This window comes from Podarcis raffonei, chromosome 6, assembly GCF_027172205.1.
Source record: "Podarcis raffonei isolate rPodRaf1 chromosome 6, rPodRaf1.pri, whole genome shotgun sequence".
NCBI lineage: Eukaryota > Metazoa > Chordata > Lepidosauria > Squamata > Lacertidae > Podarcis > Podarcis raffonei.
The window spans coordinates 12,086,649-12,107,163 of record NC_070607.1 but is presented as its reverse complement, the minus strand read 5'-3'; the positions used below and the strand labels follow the sequence as shown (position 1 = coordinate 12,107,163).

The window sequence follows — 20,515 nt, the reverse complement described above, 5'->3', positions numbered from 1 at the left end:
CGGTCTACAGCAGAAATCTGAGTTTGTTGTTTATCTCGTCCGACAGGTTACCTATTAATGCTCACTTGATTGGATACCCTGGGGAGCCTGGCCAGTCTTTTGTAATGATAAATACTTAGTTCCTGAGCCAGGTCACAGGCTCACCCTATTCAAACACAGACAGACATACCCTTAAGGCAGGATTTGTGAAGGAAAAGACAATGGAGAGGCTTTTCCATTTTCCTTTGACCTAGCAGAGAAAATATTTGGTCAGTTTGGGAATCAAAAATGGTTTCAGGTCGGTCTTCCTGTGCTGTTCTATGTACGTGCTTGGTTGGTACGTTTATGAACATTTATTATATATCTAAGACTTTAAAATTCTTATCACACAGGACAGATCAAAACCGCAAAAATTCAGGCTTTGGCCCAACGTTTTGTTAATGCTAATTTCACTTTTGCCTCTCTGCTCTACAAATGACAGCATTCTGTTTCCTCAAAGTCCGCAACAGTTAACTTCACAAAACACGTAAAAACTTGATCCAGATTCCTCTCGCTTTCCTCCCCCGCAAAAAGAGAACCGGAAGAAATCAGTAACATGTGGAAGTTTAACTGCTGCCTTGTTTTTAAAACCTGTAAAAGGCTGACTTAATGACTCCTCTCCCAAAATCACATCGTGCTAGGAATCACATCTGCAGGAAAATCTCCTACAAATGTTGACGGGGGGCTTCCCCCACCCTACCCGACAGACACAAGCTTTTACCTCAAGGCTGAATCATGGTTACGTTTTGTAGGGAAATGGTCCATAAATTGTGTAATCCAAGAATGACACATACCTCTGGGATGAGAAGAGCCCCAGCTATTGCGGCTTACAAGGGGCTGGTTTGTTATAACAGACAGCTAGAATAAGGCCGCCACCTTTAAATCTGGCAAATGATGAGCAATCCAGCATTCACTTTTTCATTCTTCAGTTAGAAGAGGAAGCTAGGTAAAGGTAAAGGGACCCCTGACCATTAGGTCCAGTCGTGGCCGACTCTGGGGTTGCGGCGCTCATCTCACTCTATTAGCCGAGGGAACCGGCGTACAGCTTCCGGGTCATGTGGCCAGCATGACTAAGCCACTTCTGGCGAACCAGAGCAGCACACGGAAACGCCGTTTACCTTCCCGCTGGAGCGGTACCTATTTATCTACTTGCACTTTGAGGTGCTTTCGAACTGCTAGGTTGGCAGGATCAGAGACTGAGCAATGGGAGCTCACCCCGTCATGGGGATTCGAACCGCCGAACTTCTGGTCAGCAAGTCCTAGGCTCTGTGGTTTAACCCACAGAGGAAGCTAACAAGGGCTTATTGCTGCTGCAAAAATCTCCCAAGAAAAACGGCAGTGCTGGCTTCAACTTGCTCTTGGCTGCTTCTACCATAAGCACTATGTAGTGTTTATTACTGACTGCAGCAACAGGAACTGAGGAGCCACAGGGCAATGCATTCCAGCCCTTGGCATGGGCCCAGACCTGTTATTAAATTCCCAGGGGCAACTGGTAGTATTTTGGCACCCTAGGCAAAATCTTACAATGCAACTCAATATGCACCTTTTACACAGAGACACTAAGATCCCTGGCACGTTTAAACACACAATACCTGCCAATTTTTGAAAATCTTGGAAAACAGAGATTGCTGGCATTTATACACCTTGTTTATCCACCTAAAAATATGTGCTGGAAACAAGAATGTCTGAGAAGGTTTCTTCAGATGCTTTAAGATGCAGAGCAGCTTTAAATTTTGTTCTGCTCAAGGTATTTGGGTTCAGCTAAGACCTGCCTAGCTTGTTGGCTAAGAAACCAATTAGGCAACCACCATGTTGAAATGTGAATAATTAAGCAAGTAGATAAATGTCTTAAAATGCAGTAAAGGACTGCACTAAACCTATCAGCTAGAATATTATATACACAGAAATAAAGATGAGCAGGTTTCAACAAAGGAAGTGTGGCTTTTGAAAGCGAAAATTAAGAGAGCAAAATGATGAAGTAATTAAAAAATATTACAGCCAGATGAAATCACGGGCAGGATTTGAGATAAAAGCAGCAGGAGAATGACAAAATAATTGTAAAAGATAATTTTTTTGTAATAGATAAAGATTTAATGCAGTAGAAAAGGCTTGGATAAAAACACTGGAAATGAGGGTGGGAAGTCAACTTATGAAACAAGGTATTTGATTTCTGAGGTTGATATTTGATAAATATTTGAGGTTATTGCGCAAATGTTTGAAAAATGAAAGAGAGAACTGCACTAAACCTGAGCAGGTAAAAAGCTTACATCTGATTGCAAGATGTTATGCTTGACCTTTCTAGCAGTTCAACAACCAAGGTACCACTGTAAAATTATTCTATACCATAACGGAGAAAGGAGTGTGAAGTTTTGTGGTGCTGATTGTATGCTGGCGACTGGCCCAGCTGCCCTCATGTCACAGAGAGGAAGCCAAACCAGAACTATCTTGAGTCCTATTCACAGGTACACACAACCCCTCACAGGCACAAAGGAGTCACACTCATTCAGTAACTGTGTCAAGGAGTTACACACACACACACAAATGGATATGCATAGGGCCTCTGAACATGGCCCTTGAATATGCTGGCCAGTGGGGCTTTTCTGAGGCACATGTGGTAGTGAAAGATAGGCCTATACAACCCCCTCATGTGCTCTTCAATGTAAAATATATCGTAGCGTCAGCTGTACCAGTTTCATTTCTTTTTAGTGACCTTCCCCAAAAGCAGTGGTTGCAGTTGTTGTTTAGTCGTTTAGTCATGTCCGACTCTTCGTGACCCCATGGACCACAGCATGCCAGGCACTTCTGTCTTCCACTGCCTCCCGCAGTTTGGTCAAACTCATCCTGGTAGCTTCGAGAACACTATCCAACCAGCATGGTATAATTTGGAATGTACTGGTATAATTTGGAATAATAAATGTGATATGATTGGATTGTTAAATGGAAAACTTAATAAAAATTATTATTAAAAAATCTAAAAATGTATCAAAGGGTGCAACTTTTTCAAAACAAGTACGATAAGCTTTTTCTGCTTGAAACAGGGGTGACTTACCTGTGGCCCTCTGTATACTGCTGGACTCCAACTCCCATGAGCCCCAGCCATTATATCCAATGGTCAAGGATGATAGGAGTTGTAGTCTAGCAATATCTGGGGAGCAAAAGGTTAGCCACCGCTGCTGTGAAGAGGCAACTGAATCTCCTCCATAGAAAAAAAAAATGTTGTTTTGGGAAACAAAGCAGCCAGCGTAAAATGTGACGCAGATCTGGTTCACGTGTGCAGTTCCTCATCCCTGCCTCAGAACACAGCAATTCAAACAAAACCTTGAGCATGCATGAGGCTCATGTTCACACTCCTGTATCCGGATGCCTTTAAACTGCAGCTAATCAATGCTTCAGAAAAAGAGAAGTCTCCAACATAAAGCTAGTCATCATAACCAAACCAGTTAGGAAAGTGGAACTACAGTGGTACCTCGGGTTAAGTACTTACTTCGTTCCGGAGGTCTGTTCTTTCTTTTTTTTTTTTAAATGATATTTATTAGAAGTTTCAAAAATTACAGAAAAAAGAAAAAAAGAAAACAAAAAAATTTAACAAAACATACATAACAATACATCAAAAAAGGGGGGGGAAAACAAAAAAAACAAAAAAATCAATGCAACAATAAGAATTAAAAAAAACACACATCCAATATTCCATATCTTTATCTTTCATTTACTTGTTTCATCGACCTCCTCACACCTCCCTTTTTGTATTCTAGTTTAGTTATTTGTTTCAGCAAATTCTTTCCATCTTTCTCAATTTTTATTGAGTAATTTATCTTAACAGTCTAACCTATTAATTAACTCAGCAAATCCTTTCCATCTTTCACTATATTCTGTCATTCAATTTACCTTAATGTATTTTAACCTTATCTTACCATAAAATACCTTAAAGCTTAAAACTTAATATTTATTTGTACATAATTCCTTATATCATTTCTACTAAAGCCAAATATTTTCATTCCAACATTTTCCCTAATGCTCATTAATTTTGCACTAATTCCCAAAATAATTTTTTTTTTAATTTTCTTCCAATCTTCCTCCAACGTCTCTTCTTCCTGGTCTCGGGTTATGTCAGTCCTTACTGTCCATTCCATCTAGTCCATCAACCTGGTAATCTTATGTCCGAGGCTCTTAAGTCTTTTCCATGTCCCTTCTGCAGATCTTCTTCTTGTTTGTACCTGCACTTTACCTTGTCTTTTGTTGATCTCTTTCTTAATTTCTTTTCTTTCTCGTTGAGGAGTAGGTCTCGGGGATACTCCAACTCAAAAATAACTCCGTCTCTCCTCAACAGATCAGCCCATTCCCCACAGTCCCATTCCCCACAGTCGGCTGTGTAGTCCAGAAAATATTTAAAAGCATGTTTCAAAGTCCCTCCAAAAGTAAGGGCCCCCACATCTCCAGACCCCCCTGGCCCACTCCAAATTCAGTCTTCAAGGACAGCGGCTTATGCTCCTGCAGGGCCTCGGGTCTCTCCATTTGTGTTACTTGAGGTTCAACAGCAACCTCCTCCATTATCTTCTGCATTTGCACTTGCCCTGTCAAAACAGGTTCCTGCGTTGGCTCCTGAATGGTTTCTGTATAAATATTCACTGTTTGTCCAAAATTTTTGACTGCAACAGTCATCAAATCCATCTTCTCATGCATCTGCTCCAACAAAGTGCTTGTCTTGCAAAAAGCAAGCACCAAAACTTATTCCAAACACATTTTTATTCAAGGTCAGAGTCTGGTCCCACGATCTTAATCTCCACAGCTGTGAAATCCCCAGATCGACTCCAGCAACAATTTAACAAGCTCCCTCTAGAGGAGACAATTTCTATTTGTATCCATCTTTTGAAAGCAGGTCCAACAAAAGAGAATTACTTTCATTTTTCAAATTCTTTGTTTCTTTTAAATGCAAATGGCAACATTGGAATCAATTTGTTTCTCTTCTTTAACTATCTGTCAAAAGGCGTTCCATTCACAGTCAATGAACTTCCCCAAAAATCTCTGTCTCTGACACCCCGTTCCCAGGTTTGAGACAGTGGAAATTTTTCTTTCTTTACTCTCTCTCCTGCAGGCTTGAACAATCAGAATTCCCCCTCTTTTCTCCTGCTTCCAAGAGGGGTTTTGGTGGTTAAAACTGGAGGAATTTTAAACCTTTATATACGACTTTCCTGACTTTAGCTTGCACAATTTTTGCTTCAGTCTATTTACAAAAGCGGAAGGCGGACTTCCTGTTTAGAACCTTCCCGCTTCAGTGCCAAATTAAAAATGTTTCTTAATCCAATTTTCCATTCTACTCATGGGTACTTGTTTAGAGTCCAATTCTCCACAGGAAAAAGTCAGCGCTCTCCGGCAAGGGCTGTGTGGCTTCACTCCGTAAAAATAGTGGTTGATTCAAAACACCGCGCCACTCACCCCACGTCGCTTCGGATCCCCGAAAAAGGGGTTTCCTTGCGAGTAGGCGGGGCGCTCCTGGTGTCAGCCGAATCCCACATTCCCAGGCTTCCTCCGCCTGGGATTTTTAAAGGGTCTCCGCCTTCGCCGCGGCGGCAAGACCCGATTTTTGCGGAGTGGGTTCCTCTTGATCAGAGGAATTCCGCCATTGCCGATGGCGCTAACCCGAAAGTCCCCCGGAGGTCTGTTCTTAACCTGAAACTGTTCTTAACCTGAAGCACCACTTTAGCTAATGGGGCCTCCTGCTGCCGCTGCACCACCGGAGCACAATTTCTGTTCTCATCCTGAAGCAAAGTTCTTAACCCGAGGTACTATTTCTGGGTTAGAGGAGTCTGTAACCTGAAGTGTATGTAACCTGAAGCGTATGTAACCTGAGGTACCATTGTATATCAAAACGTTTCAGCCCGTCTAGAACTTGAGTTTCTCAGGCTCTCCATAACGTAATATGGAAGCCACCACACAATGGTGATATGAAAATATCTTAACTGCGTCAACATGGCCCGATGAGAAGAGATGCAGCACGGGGCAAAACACACGATTTGAACGCCAAAGACTCCAGGTTCAACCCCTGAGATCGCCAAATAGGGCTGGGAAAAGCTTCATCCAAAATCTTGGGAGAGTCGCTGCTAAAAGAGTGCACATGTTACGGAGCTAGTGACCAAATGACCCAACTTGGTACGAGGCAACTTCCTGTCATAAATGAGGACTCTGTACAGTACTTGTAGCTCACATTTCTCTCCCAATATTTGACTGCCTCAGGCATTCACTCTCCGGCAAAATTATTATGCAAGGGGTACAGCGAGGATGCAGTTAGCTCTGCCGCCCCACCAAGGCCCAGTTCAGTTGTCTTTCCATTCACAAAAGGCAACTGTGTGACTTGGAGCGCCTTTTCTAAACATACCGACTCTGTGCACATTTTAGAACCTTTTTAAAATTTGAGTATCAAGTTTCCGAAATGTGTGGGTAGCCTCCACAGATAAATAAGAGTTCCCCGCATCCCATGTTGTAGTTGTTGTTTAGTCGTTTAGTCGTGTCCGACTCTTCGTGACCCCATGGACCAGAGCACGCCAGGCACTCCTGTCTTCCACTGCCTCCCGCAGTTTGGTCAAACTCAAGCTGGTAGCTTCGAGAACACTGTCCCACCATCTCGTCCTCTGTCGTCCCCTTCTCCTTGTGCCCTCCATCTTTCCCAACATCAGGGTCTTTTCCAAGGAGTCTTCTCTTCTCATGAGGTGGCCAAAGTATTGGAGCCTCAGCTTCACGATCTGTCCTTCCAGTGAGCACTCAGGGCTGATTTCCTTCAGAATGGAGAGGTTTGATCTTCTTGCAGTCCATGGGACTCTCAAGAGTCTCCTCCAGCACCATACTTCAAAAGCATCAATTCTTCGGCGATCAGCCTTCTTTATGGTCCAGCTCTCACTTCCATACATCACTACTGGGAAAACCATAGCTTTAACTATACAGACCTTTGTTGGCAAGGTGATATCTCTGCTTTTTAAGATGCTGTCTAGGTTTGTCATTGCTTTTCTCCCAAGAAGCAGGCATTTTTTAATTTCGTGGCTGCTGTCACCATCTGCAGTGATCATGGAGCCCAAGAAAGTAAAATCTCTCACTGCCTCCATTTCTTCCCCTTCTATTTGCCAGGAGGTGATGGGACCAGTGGCCATGATCTTCATTTTTTTGATGTTGAGCTTCAAACCATATTTTGCACTCTCCTCTTTCACCCTCATTAAAAGGTTCTTTAATTCCTCCTCACTTTCTGCCATCAATGTTGTGTCATCTGCATATCTGAGGTTGTCGATATTTCTTCCAGCAATCTTAATTCCGGCTAGGGATTTATCCAGCCCAGCCTTTCACATGATGAATTCTGCATAGAAGTCTCCTTCAAGGAGTTGGAATGGGTTTGAACTGGTGGTGCAACAGCATGGAGCTAGGACTCTCACCTACATGGTAACTTTGTGAGTTTGTAAATGGCTGTAGAGTCATGTTTCTCAAACTTGGGTCTCCAACTGCTATTGTCGAACTACAATTCCCATCACCCCTTACCACTGGTCTTGCTAGCTAGGGATGATGGGCATTGGAGTCCAACAATAACTAGAGAGGGACAGAGAGGGGAACCAATCATATCTTAGTTTGGAGATGGGGAATTATCTTGTACCTGGTATTTATAGAACATTTTTACCTCTATGATTGTCTAAAAATTAATAAAGCTTTCAATAGGATCTTTCACGAGTGAACTGGCACACCAGACCCCTGCCTCTTAAACAGATGCTTTTCATTCCTTATTAGCACAGTGCATCTGGATAAAAAAAGAATTCAATTGATCAGTAAAATAATAAAAGAAGAGTGATAATAAGATATGTGAAGAAAGATGATGCAGCTCTGTTGAAACACGTTGTTGTAACCTAGGGCTACTACAAAGCGATCATTCCACAGTTTATTACTAAAGATCAAATCAGCTGCTACTCCTTTATACAGACTCCTTTTCCTTAAATAGTAAGAGCTGAGGTTGGCATCACATGAACACAACAGTTTATTTATTTTGCTTTTATTTATTTTTTATGGTACCTTGTGGCACAGTGCCAATTGACAAGGGCATTTCCAGAAACTCTTAGGCTGGAATTTTATACACACTTACCTGGAAATAAGCACCACTGTACGCAGCAAGACTTATTTCTGAGTAAACGTGTAAAGGATTGCACCACATACCTGGCTGACAGGTATGTTCTGCTTTTGATAGCGACTGAGACAAATAAAGGACTCGATTTTTTCAAGTGCTATTTTTTAGATGATAAGCACTCAGTATCTGTGCCAGGCAAAGACCGATACTAGTCATTTTGAATAAATTTTAGCACAGTGTAGGCAAAGCTAAAACAAAGTTTTGTACTCCAAAAGGATCTAGTCTGGCCATTTAAATGTAGAGGAATTTGCAGAATGAAGTGGAATGCATTTCAAGGGCTAGAACACAGGTGAGGAATCCTCAGCTAATCTTGGCCTGCCCAAGTTTCCAGCTTGGTCCTTGCAGCCATTTTGTTTTATCACCTATCAATCAGGTGACATCACATGAGGGTCAGAGGGTTCAGTCCTGCTTGGTTCTGCTGTGCACACTTGCTCCCCATACAAAACTCTGTTTCTGAAGAAAGCAGGACTGGTCTCTCACCCATCCGCTGATGGGCAGGGTTTTAATCCTACCCACACTGACCATCTTTGACAGGCGGGTGGTCCTGTCCACCTGTCAATCACCTGACAGCGGTATGACAGGAGATGAATGATAGGTGGGCTGTTTTTTCCTTTTACAGTGGCACCTCAGGTTACATACGCTTCAGGTTACATAGGCTTCAGGTTACAGACTCCGCTAACCCAGAAATAGTACCTCAGGTTAAGAACTTTGCTTCAGGATGAGAACAGAAATCGTGCTCCGGCGGCGCAGCGGCAGCAGGAGGCCCCATTAGCTAAAGTGGTACCTCAGGTTAAGAACAGTTTCAGGTTAAGAATGGACCTCTAGAACGAATTAAGTACTTAACCCGAGGTACCACTGTACAACATTTCTTTAGAAATTTAAGAACTCCATGAGTTGGAGATTTTATCTTATTTTTTAAAAAAGACATCTCTTCTTTAATGCCTAGTTTCTAAAACTATGGGGCAATTCCTCTTGGAGAAAGAACTGGAAGATTTCCCTCCGTATATCTACATGACAAACTTGTATCAGCTTCATACCAGTTTTAGCCACGGCTTCTCGCACAGCGTCCCGGGAATACTAAGAATGATCTATTAGAGCAGGCTTCCTCAACCTCGGCCCTCCAGATGTTTTGAGACTACAATTCCCATCATCCCCGACCACTGGTCCTGCTAGCTAGGAATCATGAGAGTTGTAGGCCAAAAACATCTGGAGGGCCGAGGTTGAGGAAGCCTGTGTTAGACATCTCAACACACACCAAAAACTGCAATTCCTAGAGGAGGAATGACTGCTGAACCAGTTTGATTCTGTAATACAGTGGTACCTCGGGTTAAGAACTTAATTCGTTCTGGAGGTCCGTTCTTAACCTGAAACTGTTCTTAACCTGAAGCACCACTTTAGCTAATGGGGCCTCCCGCTGCTGCTGTGCTGCCACCACACAATTTCTGTTCTCATCCTGAAGCAAAGTTCTTAACTTGAAGTACTATTTCTGGGTTAGCAGAGTCTGTAACCTGAAGCGTCTGTAACCTAAGGTACCACTGTACAATACAGTCAAACCCCGACCAGCGGCATTGCTAGCTGCTTGGGTGCTGGGTGCAGCCCACGCGTCCTGCAGCCGGGTGCAGGGCGAGCCACTCACAGGGGTGGGGCACACTGCATGGAGCCTCTCCGCCGCCTCCCCCTCAACTGTAGGGTGGCTGAGGGAGAGGCAGAGGTCAGACACAAGTCCCACACTGCCCTTTCAGGCAGCATGAAATCTGCAGGCGCCCAAGCCATGACGTCACTCCCAGGAGAGACGCATGGCTCGGGCATGCTGCAGTAAGTGCCAGCCCCCACGGTGTGGCTCCCAGTGCTAGCCGCATTTCGTTACATTTGTTGACTGAACTAAAAAGTTTCGTGAACCCAATTTTTTATTATTTTTTAAAAACTCACATTTTTGTCATTTTGTCACCCCCCTCAATGATGACACCCAGGGCGGCCCGCACCCCCGGCACTACCCTTCCTCCGCCTCCGTTACCGTACATTTCGGCTCCAGAACACCGAAAACCCAGAAGTAAATGTTCCGGTTTTCGAATGTTTTTCGGAAACTGAACGTCCGACGCGGCTTCCGCTTGAGTGCAGGAAGCTCCTGCAGCAAATCGGAAGCTGTGCCTCGGTTGTCAAACATTTCGGAAGCCAAATGGGCTTCCGGGACGGATGAAGTTCGACAACCGAGGTTTGACTGTAGTGCTCTCCCACTTTCATCAGTCTTAGGAAGAAATTCCAGAAGGCAGTGCAACCTGGTGAAGGTAGTTCAATTTTTTTAGAAGCACTGCTTTAGTTTGCAACTTTTGTGATTTTAACTTGTGCACATTCAGCTTTATATGCGAAGGATGAGGAGGAAGAGGAGAAGGAGAAGAAGGAGAAGGAGAAGGAAAAGAAGAAATAATAATAAATAGAAAGGGGCAGGCTTCCAAGAAGAGAAACTTTGGTAATCCCAGACACCATTGCATCCACTGTGTTTTTACTATACACCATTTGGGCTTTAGGGGCATAGCTGTCAACTTTTCCCTTTTCTTGCGAGGAATCCTATTCGGAATAAGGGAATTTCCCTTAAAAAAGGGAAAACGTTGACAGCTGTGTTTAGGGGTGATCTGAGGAACATAATTCCCACCTAACTTGTGAGCTTACTTTAAACTACAAAGGTATCTTTGAGAAGCCATCAGCAGCTGCTGTCGAGATCTTTCTCTCCCTCACAAATAATTTACATAGCAGGAAATTTTGTAAGACTCTTTCTTCATAGAATCATCCTGCTGCTGCTCTTCATATTTCACAACAAACTGTTTCAAGTCAGTGGTGAAAGAGCTGAATCAGGCCACTGAAAGGAAGCTTTTTTAAAAAATGTAGTTATCAATATTCCTTTTTTACAGATCAACACAATGTAGATGACTTTTAAAAAAAAAGTACCCCCAACCCATTGAGTCTGTCAATTTTAAGGAAGACCATCTTATTGAACGAAGCAAAATGCATGTTAAATATTATAATGTTTTGTGTTGTCTAGTCCACTCCGCTGCTGAATTGCTATACTGTCCTCAAAAGAGATGAGATGGGGTTGGGGCAGGAGGGGGGATAGGATTATTACTGACCCACATAAATTGAACATTGCTGAACAGCTGACGCTAAAGGCCAAACGAGGTGCTAACTTTAATTGGTGCAGTAAGCGGAAACATCTGTGTTTTACTTGATTTAATTACAGGCACTGGAGCCAACCATCATTGGGACCATAGAGACTAGCAGAAGAGGTGGTTTATCGCATTCCAACACATCCAGGACAAAATTACACCCCCTCAAACGGGTTTGAGGCTTACACCCCTGTCCCCTGCATGCTGGTGGTGGTCCAATGACAACCCCCCTCCTCTTCCTCTAATTAATAAAAGAAAAAACAACAGCCATGGCTGTAAACTGCACATCTAACATAGCATGTGCAACTTAGTCTGGGAGAGCAGTCTTTGAATCCCCACCCAGCCAGGAAGCTAACTGGGTGACCTTGAGCCAGTCAGCATCCCTTAGCCTAACCTACCTCACAAGGTTGTTCTGAGGATGAACTTGTACACCACATTGAGATCCTTATCCTTGGTGAAGACCTGATGTTTTCATCCCAAAAAAAGGTTTTGATTTGAGTTTCCATTGAAATGAGGCTGCATTTTAATGTTTTGATGTAACCCGAGGTACCACTGCAGTGATGTATGGAAGTGAGAGCTGGGCCATAAAGAAGGCTGATCGCCGAAGAATTGATGCTTTTGAATTATAGTGCTGGAGGAGACTCTTGAGAGTCCCATGGACTGCAAGAAGATCAAACCTCTCCATTCTGAAGGAAATCAGCCCTGAGTGCTCACTGGAAGGACAGATCCTGAAGCTGAGGCTCCAATACTTTGGCCACCTCATGAGAAGAGAAGACTCCCTGGAAAAGACCCTGATGTTGGGAAAGATGGAGGGCACAAGGAGAAGGGGACGACAGAGGACGAGATGGTGAGACAGTGTTCTCGAAGCTACCAGCATGAGTTTGACCAAACTGCAGGAGGCAGTGGAAGACAGGAGTGCCTGGCGTGCTCTGGTCCATGGGGTCACGAAGAGTCGGACACGACTAAACGACTAAACAACAACAACAATTTCAATCAATTTGTTTTTATATCGGTTGTTAGCCACCCTGAGCCCAGTCTTGGCTGGGGAGGGCGGGGTATAAATAAAATTTATTATTATTATTATTAGAAGATGATAAATGTGATATCAGAGTTGTGGGTTCAAAAGATTCCTGCATTGCAGGGAGTTGAACTAGTCAACCCTTGTGAGCCCTTGCAACTCTGCAATTCTATGATTCTATAAATGTAATTATTATTATTATTATTATTATTAATTGAATTTATATACCGCCCTATACCCAAAGGTCTCAGGGTGGTTCACAGAATAAAATCAAGATATAAAACCACAAAATACCTAATAAAATAAAAACAAAATCTGCTTTGAACACAGATTCTCTTTAGCCTCCATGACCAATACCTCTTGACACACCTAATCTTCCATGAACTTGCCCAGTATTTTGTTTTTAACAATCTAAGCTAGCGGCTGTCAGCACTACTTTAAATAAAGCAGTTTTTGTCTGTACTTGGGGAACAAAATGGGGTGTAAAGGGTGGGGTAGTCCCTCTATTGGGGGACGTATCATGCTCCTTCTGGGGGAATTTGACCACCTTTGGCCCTCACCATGCACTCAGATCTCACCTGTGGCTCCTGGAAGCTGCCAGCATGTGACAGCAGCCACATGCCTGGAACGGCTTTGATTGGCCAGCTAAACCAGGTGATGGTAGCCAATGGGTTTCAAGCTCTTGGTGAGTTAGGAACTTCCCCTGTGTGCAAAGACAGGCTGCAGCAGACTGAGTGGATGAGACCAAGAGTTGGTCCAATGGTCAAGAAGGTGGTTTCAGCACATGTCGTAGCAGGAAATGAGGTGCAGCTGGGGCTTATCCACCTTGGAAGGTAGCCCATCTGGGAGAAGGAAAACTCTAATCCTAAATCTCCGCTGCCTTGTGGGATATCTTTGGGAGAAGGAAATGCTAGCAGATCTGGAGTGGAGTCCCTAAGACAGTTGGATAGCGCCTGGAGGGCCTACTTCTGGCACCTCCTGCAACCAAGGTAAAGTAAAGGTAAAGGGACCCCTGACCATTAGGTCCAGTCGTGACCAACTCTGGGGTTGCAGCGATCATCTCGCTTTACTGGCAAAGGGAGCCGGCGTACAGCTTCCGGGTCATGTGGCCAGCATGACTAAGCCGCTTCTGGCGAAACAGAGAAGCGCACAGAAACTCGTTTACCTTCCCGCCGGAGTGGTACCTATTTATCTGCTCACACTTTGATGTGCTTTCGAACTGCTAGGTTGGGAGGAGCAGGGACCGAGCAACGGGAACTCACCCTGTCGCGGGGATTCGAACCGCTGACCTTCTGATCGGCAAGTCCTAGGCTCTGTGGTTACAATAAATGAGTACATCCATGTCACAATATTCTTCATTATCCTTCTACATTGTTTGACTTCCCTGCATCTCCATGGGTTCCTTTTTACTCTTAGTTGTGCTACATTATTATTATTATTATTATTATTATTATTATTATTATTATTATTTATTATTATTTATACCCCGCCCATCTGGCTGGGTTTCCCCAGCCACTCTGTGCGGCTTCCAACAACTAAAATACAATAACCTATTAAACATTAAAAGCTTCCCTAAACAGGGCTGCCTTCAGATGTCTTCTAAAAGTTTGGTAGTTAATTTTCTCTTTGACATCTGGTGGGAGGGCCTTCCACAGGGTGGGTGCCACTACCAAGAAGGCCCTCTGCCTGGTTCCCTGTAACTTGGCTTCTCGCAGCGAGGGAACCGCCAGAAGGCCCTCGGCGCTGGACCTCAGTGTCCAGGTAGAACAATGGAGGTGGAGACGCTCCTTCAGGTATACTGAACCGAGGCCGTTTAGGGCTTTAAAGGTCAGCACCAACACTTTGAATTGTGCTCGGAAACGTACTGGGAGCCATTGTAGGTCTTTCAGGGTCTTTCATATCCTTTCAAGGTCTTTCATATCCCTCCACACCTTCTAATTCAGGCTTCCTCAACCTCGGCCCTCCAGATGTTTTCAGACTACAATTCCCAGCATCCCTGACAACTGGTCCTGCTAACTAGGGATCATGGGAGTTGTAGGCCCAAAACATTTGGAGTGCTGTGGTTGAGGAACCCTGTTCTAATTGATTTAGCTGCTGTTCATATGTCTTGCTTTGCTTTATTTTGGACCACATCAGTGAGGGGGCAGCCCAGGACCTCCACGCACACTGCCCAGGCTTGCGCCCTGGAGAGGTCACTTTGGTTTGACTTCACTCCCAGAGGCGCACTGCATTGTCTCTTGAGACAGACGACGACAACAAAGGCAAAATGCCCCCGATGATCTGGAGAATGTCATTAATACTATGCCAGGAACAACTGTTAGAAGTAAAGAAGCAAGACTCCCGAAGACCATAGCCTTCTCCTTTTTATTTATAAGTTAGTCTCAAGCACACCAAAGAGAGGTTTTATAAACTGTGTAAAACAGAAAAAGTAAGCTGGAGCTTTTTTAAAAAAGATAAGGGTAAAGGACCCCTGGACAGTTAAGTCCAGTCAAAGGTGACTATGGGGTTGCGGTGCTCATCTCGCTTTCAGGCCGAGGGAGCCAGCGTTTGTCCACAGACAGCTTTCCAGATCGTGTGGCCAGCAGGACTAAACAGCTTCTGGTACAACGGAACACCATGACGGAAACCAGAGGGCACAGAAACGCCGTTTACCTTCCCACCACAGCACTACCTATTTATCTACTTGCACTGGTGTGCTTTCAAACTGCTAGGTTGACAGGAGCTGGGACAGAGCAATGGGAGCTCACCCCGTCGTGGGGATTCGAACCGCCGACCTTCCGATCGACAAGCCCAAGAGGCTCAGCGCCACCCGCATCCCTGGAGTAGCGAACCTGTGGCCCTCCAGATGTTCTTGGTTGGCCCCAGCCAACACAGCCAATGGTCCTGAATGATGGAAGCTGTGGTCCAAAGATGTCTGATTTCCCATCCCTGAGTTAAGGATGCAGTTGTTGATTCTGTTCATTATCCCAGCATCACTCTATGAATTGGCAGCAGCTGTGCCTTTAAATGTGCAACTAGCTTAAGCTTAGAGGTGGTACCTCTGCCAATGTGTTGCTGTGGTTAGAGCATGGTGGGCAGGTTTTCGGGTTATGCGACCTAGTTTGCATTTCTGCTTAAACTACCAATATCTACCAATCAGAGCCAGCTGCAAAACCAAAAAGGGGTCAGAGCCACTCCTCTACTGCATCCCAGAAGGCAGGCATAGGCAAACTCGGCCCTCCAGATGTTTTGGGACTACAACTCCCATCATCCCTAGCTAACAGGGTCGGGGTGATGGGAATTGTAGTCTCAAAACATCTGGAAGGCCAAGTCTGCCTACGCCTGCCAGAAGGCATACAGCAAAACAACCTGTGTGTATTTGTACGAATTGACTACAGAGTTGCAACAGATCAGGGATTTGAGAACCAAACTCCCCAACAGGCCAGTGGAAGTGCAAAAAGAACTGGTCAAAGGCAAACCAAGTTACATTCCTAAAATTGCAGTAAGGAGAGGTACAGAAAGGTTGACAAGCAATTAGCACAAGGCTAAGCCACAGGTTTTTCTTTTCACTTGCCATTTCACTTGGTATTATAGTGGTACCTCGGGTTAAGAACTTAATTCGTTCTGGAGGTCCGTTCTTAACCTGAGGTACCACTTTAGCTAATGGGGCCTCCTGCTGCGGCCATGCAATTTCTGTTCTCATCCTGAAGCAAAGTTCTTAACCTGAGGTACTATTTCTGGGTTAGCGGAGTCTGTAACCTGAAGCATCTGTAACCTGAAGCGTCTGTAACCCGAGGTACCACTGTATTAAATTAATGGGAGTCGGAAACCCTTGCTGATCTACTGCCAAATGCCTAGAGATCAGGAGATCTACCTGCTCCCAATCCTTGGGTTAGACTGTCTGACTAGAATCAGGGAGGCCTGGTTTCAAATCCTCACTCAGCTGTCAAACAGCCCACTCGGAGTGACTCTTTTTCTCTCAGCCTAACCTACCGCACAGGATTGTTGTGAGGGGAAAACGTGGGTGGAAGAAGGAACAATGTAGGTCAGGGAGGACAGGTGGAGTAAAGTCAAAATTAAAATAAATAAATTTAAAATGCACAATTATTTCAGATGGGCCTGCCACAGAGACTAGGGCTCCTTAGGTTATAAGGCTGCGCATCTTGGCTTGGGTTTAGCCCTGCACCGAAAACACTTTTGAAAATCTACGCTCCACACATAGATCTCAGGCATTAAAACACTTTTGCACACTATTCCTGAGTCTTTCCTGCAGCACCTAGAAATGCAAATATTAATATTAGATTGCATGCTGTTATCAAAGGAGAATGAAGTCACGCTTGGAATGTGAAACATCAGGGTCACCAGATAAACTGAGGGAAAGAACACGCAAGCAATCTACAAATTATGTGGATGCTAGAGTAAGCAGAGGCCGATATCAAACAATATTTGCATGTGTGTGCGCATGCACAAAAATCCTTCATACTTCAGCCGCTTGTGAGTTCATTCAGAACTGCTTGCTGTATTCCACGGGGTTCACTTCCTCTTGGGAAGTGTGTGCAGAGTTGCAGTCTCAGTGACAGAAATGTTCTCTCAGCACTGGGCATATTTTCAATTTCACGCTCAAAAATCCTGGCTCCCCCCCCCCCTCCTCCTTTTGCATTAGGAAGCTGCGCAGAGCGAATGAAGAAACTGCCAGCTCGTTTGCTAAAACATCTCCGTGGCCGTTGCGAAACCTTTTGCCTCCTGGCCTGAAGTCTCCCTGCTCAGCAGTTACTTCAGCCAAGGCATGCGTGCGCTTGCCTCTCATCAGTTAAGGGCGCTTTTAATCGAATCGCTTCTTCCCATTTTGCAGGCGGAGAAGCTGAGGCCACTCTACAGAGGCTTGCCCTCGCGTAGAAAGGAAGGCTGTGGACACTTTACGCGCTTGATCGCCATCCCCACAAAAGCACGGGAGAACAGCATCACGTGCTGGGATGCACCTGGGATATCTCAGTGGTTAGCGCATGAGATTTAGGGTCGTGGGTTCGAACCCCACACTGGGCAAAAGATTCCTGCAGTAAAGGGAGGTTGCAATAGATGACCTCGTGGTCCCTCCCAACTCTACAAATCGACGATTATTAGCTCCGTAATAACAGGCTCCTATACTTTTCTCTGGTCCCTAGAGAGGTAAATAACATGCAACTCCCCCCCCCCATCCTTGACCCACAAACACAACAAATCAAAGCTCCGTAATACCCAAGGCATGAGAGCCTATCCCGTTGGCAACTGCCCAGGCGACCCAAACATCTCCTCTAGCCCGTGCCAATCTGACCAGCTGTTGCAAAAATAACTGACAGAACCGCAGAATTCGTGTTTCATTTTTGCATTCCTTCCTCTCAAGTTATTTTTAAGGGACCGGGCGATGCGCTTCCTTATTTCCTTCCCGTCCCAGCTTCTTGCGAACGAACCACCCCTAACCCAACCCAAACCTCAGTAAGGAAGCCCCGTGCGCCCCCGCGCGCCTCCTTCCTCTCCAAAGTCGCCCTACTTACAGTTGCAGCGCCGTCTTGGAGCGCTCAGGGATCCTCCGGTGGCGCGCAGATCTCCGCTTTGCGAGCCGCGCGCACACGCATGCACTGCGTCTCTGTGGCTCTCTTTTTCTTTTGAGGACTCTCTCCTCCCCTTCTCAGGCGGGCTGCCCGGGAAGAATTGCCATTCGCGAGCCGAGGGGGGCGGGCGGAGTCCCCGGCCAAGTCAGCTGGCCGCTGCCTCCAACTTTAAGGCGGCGCGAGAAGGCGCTCAGGCTGCGGAGAGGAGAAGCCCCGGCAGCCCAGCTTTGGGCTTCCGAAAAAGACAAAGGGAATCCTTCTTAAAACGGGGGCCAGTTCCCTTCTCTTCACATTCACACTCGCTCAAACACATCTAATCTTAAAATATCCTTGACTTCCTCCTTTCCATGGTTCATTTTGCATAACATAAATCCCTGCATATTTTATATAAACCAAACCATTCAGTATTCCATTATTACATCCATCGAAACTTATTTACACTGTTGAATTTACGGTATCTTAATGCTGCCAATGTTTACGCTTCATTCATTATCATCCTTGCTCCAGGCTCACTTTCATAGGAGCCAACTCCTAGGGGCCGAGGTCCCTTTGCCCCCCCAAAAAATATTTGAGGGGGCCGAGAACCCCCAAAGTTGATGGACATTGCCATTCAAATAGTGTGCATGTACTGCATCATGCAATTCATTATGCCAGCTTGGACTTAACAGCCCCCCAATATTTTATTCAAATGGGGCCCCCTGCTCACCTGAACCTCTAAGCTGCCACTCAAATAAAGCTGATGAATGAATGTATTGTATTTTCTTTTCTGTTTATAGATTTTCTATGTTGCTGTTTGCCGCCCCCTCTTTTCTGTCTTTTTTGTTTTGTTTATTGTTTTTATTAAAGATTTTCTTGGGTTACAAAAGCATGTACATTGTCTCTGTTTTCAGATTACAAGAGTCCTTTTTACAGATCAGTTACATGTAACATAAGACTTTAATGTTATATACAGTGGTACCTCGGGTTACATACGCTTCAGGTTACAGACTCCACTAACCAAGAAACAGTACCTCGGGTTAAGAACTTTGCTTCAGGATGAGAACAGAAATTGTGCTCCAGCGGCACGGTGGCAGCAGGAGGCCCCATTAGCTAAAGTGGTGCTTCAGGTTAAGAACAGTTTCAGGTTAAGAACGGACCTCCGGAACGAATCAAGTACTTAACCTGAGGGACCACTGTATAATGTAAAGTTGGGGAGAAGGAGAGAGAGAGAGAGAGAGAGAGAGAGAGAAGGAAGGACGTAAACTTTCATTCTTTTACATAGTGTATGTGCGAGGTTTGGGTGTCAGCATCCTGTGGGTAGGTTCTCTTTTATTTATTTATTTTTGTTGACACTTGGCACTTGGGTCCAATGGTCAAGAAGGCAGTTTCTGCATGCACTCTGGAGGGAAGTGAGGCGCAGGTGGAGCTTGTCAAGCTGGGGAGGTAGCCCATCTAGGAGAAGAGAAACTCTACTGTGCTGCTATGTGAGAAAGGCTTTGGGAGTAAACCTCAAGGAAAAATCTGTACCCGCCGCCTTGCGGGATATCTTTGGGGGAGGAAAAGGCTAAGGAGTAAACCCGACACAAATCCCGAGTGGAGTCCCTAAGCTGCTGCCAAATGCCTTGCTCTGCTTTCCTTTGGCCCACATCAACAAGGCCAAGAGGGGCGTCTTGTCGTCTGGGTAGCCCAGGACCTCCACACATACTGCTCAAGAGGGGACGCTGGTGACACTGTGCTCTAAACCACTGAGTCTCTTGGGCTTGCCGATCAGAAGGCTGGTGGTTCAAATCCCCAAGACAGGGTGAGCTCCCATTGCTCTGTCCCAGCTCCTGCCAACCTAGCAGTTCGAAAGCACGCCAGTGCAAGTAGATAAATAGGTATTGCTGCGGCGGGAAGGTAAACGGCGTTTCTGTGTGTTCTGGTTTCCGTCACGGTGTTCTGTTGCGCCAGAAGTGGTTTAGTCCTGCTGGCCACATGACCCAGAAAGCTATCTGTGGACAAACACTGGCTCCCTCAGCCTGAAAGTGAGATGAGCACCGCAATCCCAAAGTTGCCTTTGACTGGACTTAACCATCCAGGGCTCCTTTACATACTGCTCAGGCATGTGCCCTGGAGAGATCACTTTGGTGCTGCTAACATAGCAAAAACAAAATGGAAGTAGCAATTCTGAGTTACTGGTCCATGCAGCTACCGTCTGAGGCAGCAGGATCCACAGGGGCAGAAGATCCCAGTGGAAATCTTTCTTCCTCCCATTAGTCCTCTCATGCTCTGATGTAGATCTTCACTCACCGCAATAGTCTATTTGATGTGTGCTTTATTTCTTTTTGCCTTTAACTTGTTTTTATTTATTTATTTGCTATGTGAACGTTTGGTTTTATGTTTTCATATTGTTGTAGACTGCTGTGATATAGTTCTATGATACATAATGCTTTTGAATTATAGTGCTGGAGGAGACTCTTGAGAGTCCCATGGACTGCAAGAAGATCAAACCTATCCATTCTGAAGGAAATCAGCCCTGAGTGCTCACTGGAAGGACAGATCCTGAAGCTGAGATTCCAATACTTGGCCACCACATGAGAAGAGAAGACTCCCTGGAAAAGACCCTGATGTTAGGAAAGATGGA

At 45.1% G+C, this 20,515-nt stretch overlaps 1 protein-coding gene across 1 annotated transcript in view; it reads right to left on the bottom strand.

Annotated features, from left to right (window-relative positions):
* The window catches only part of PLA2G4A (phospholipase A2 group IVA), a 78,054-nt gene extending 60,102 nt beyond the window's left edge, over positions 1-17,952 (bottom strand). The window contains exon 1 of the mRNA XM_053391429.1: positions 17,857-17,952. The gene's annotated coding sequence lies outside the window, so the exon portion shown is untranslated. The remainder of the gene's footprint in view (positions 1-17,856) is intronic.
* Between the last annotated feature and the right edge of the window lie 2,563 nt (positions 17,953-20,515).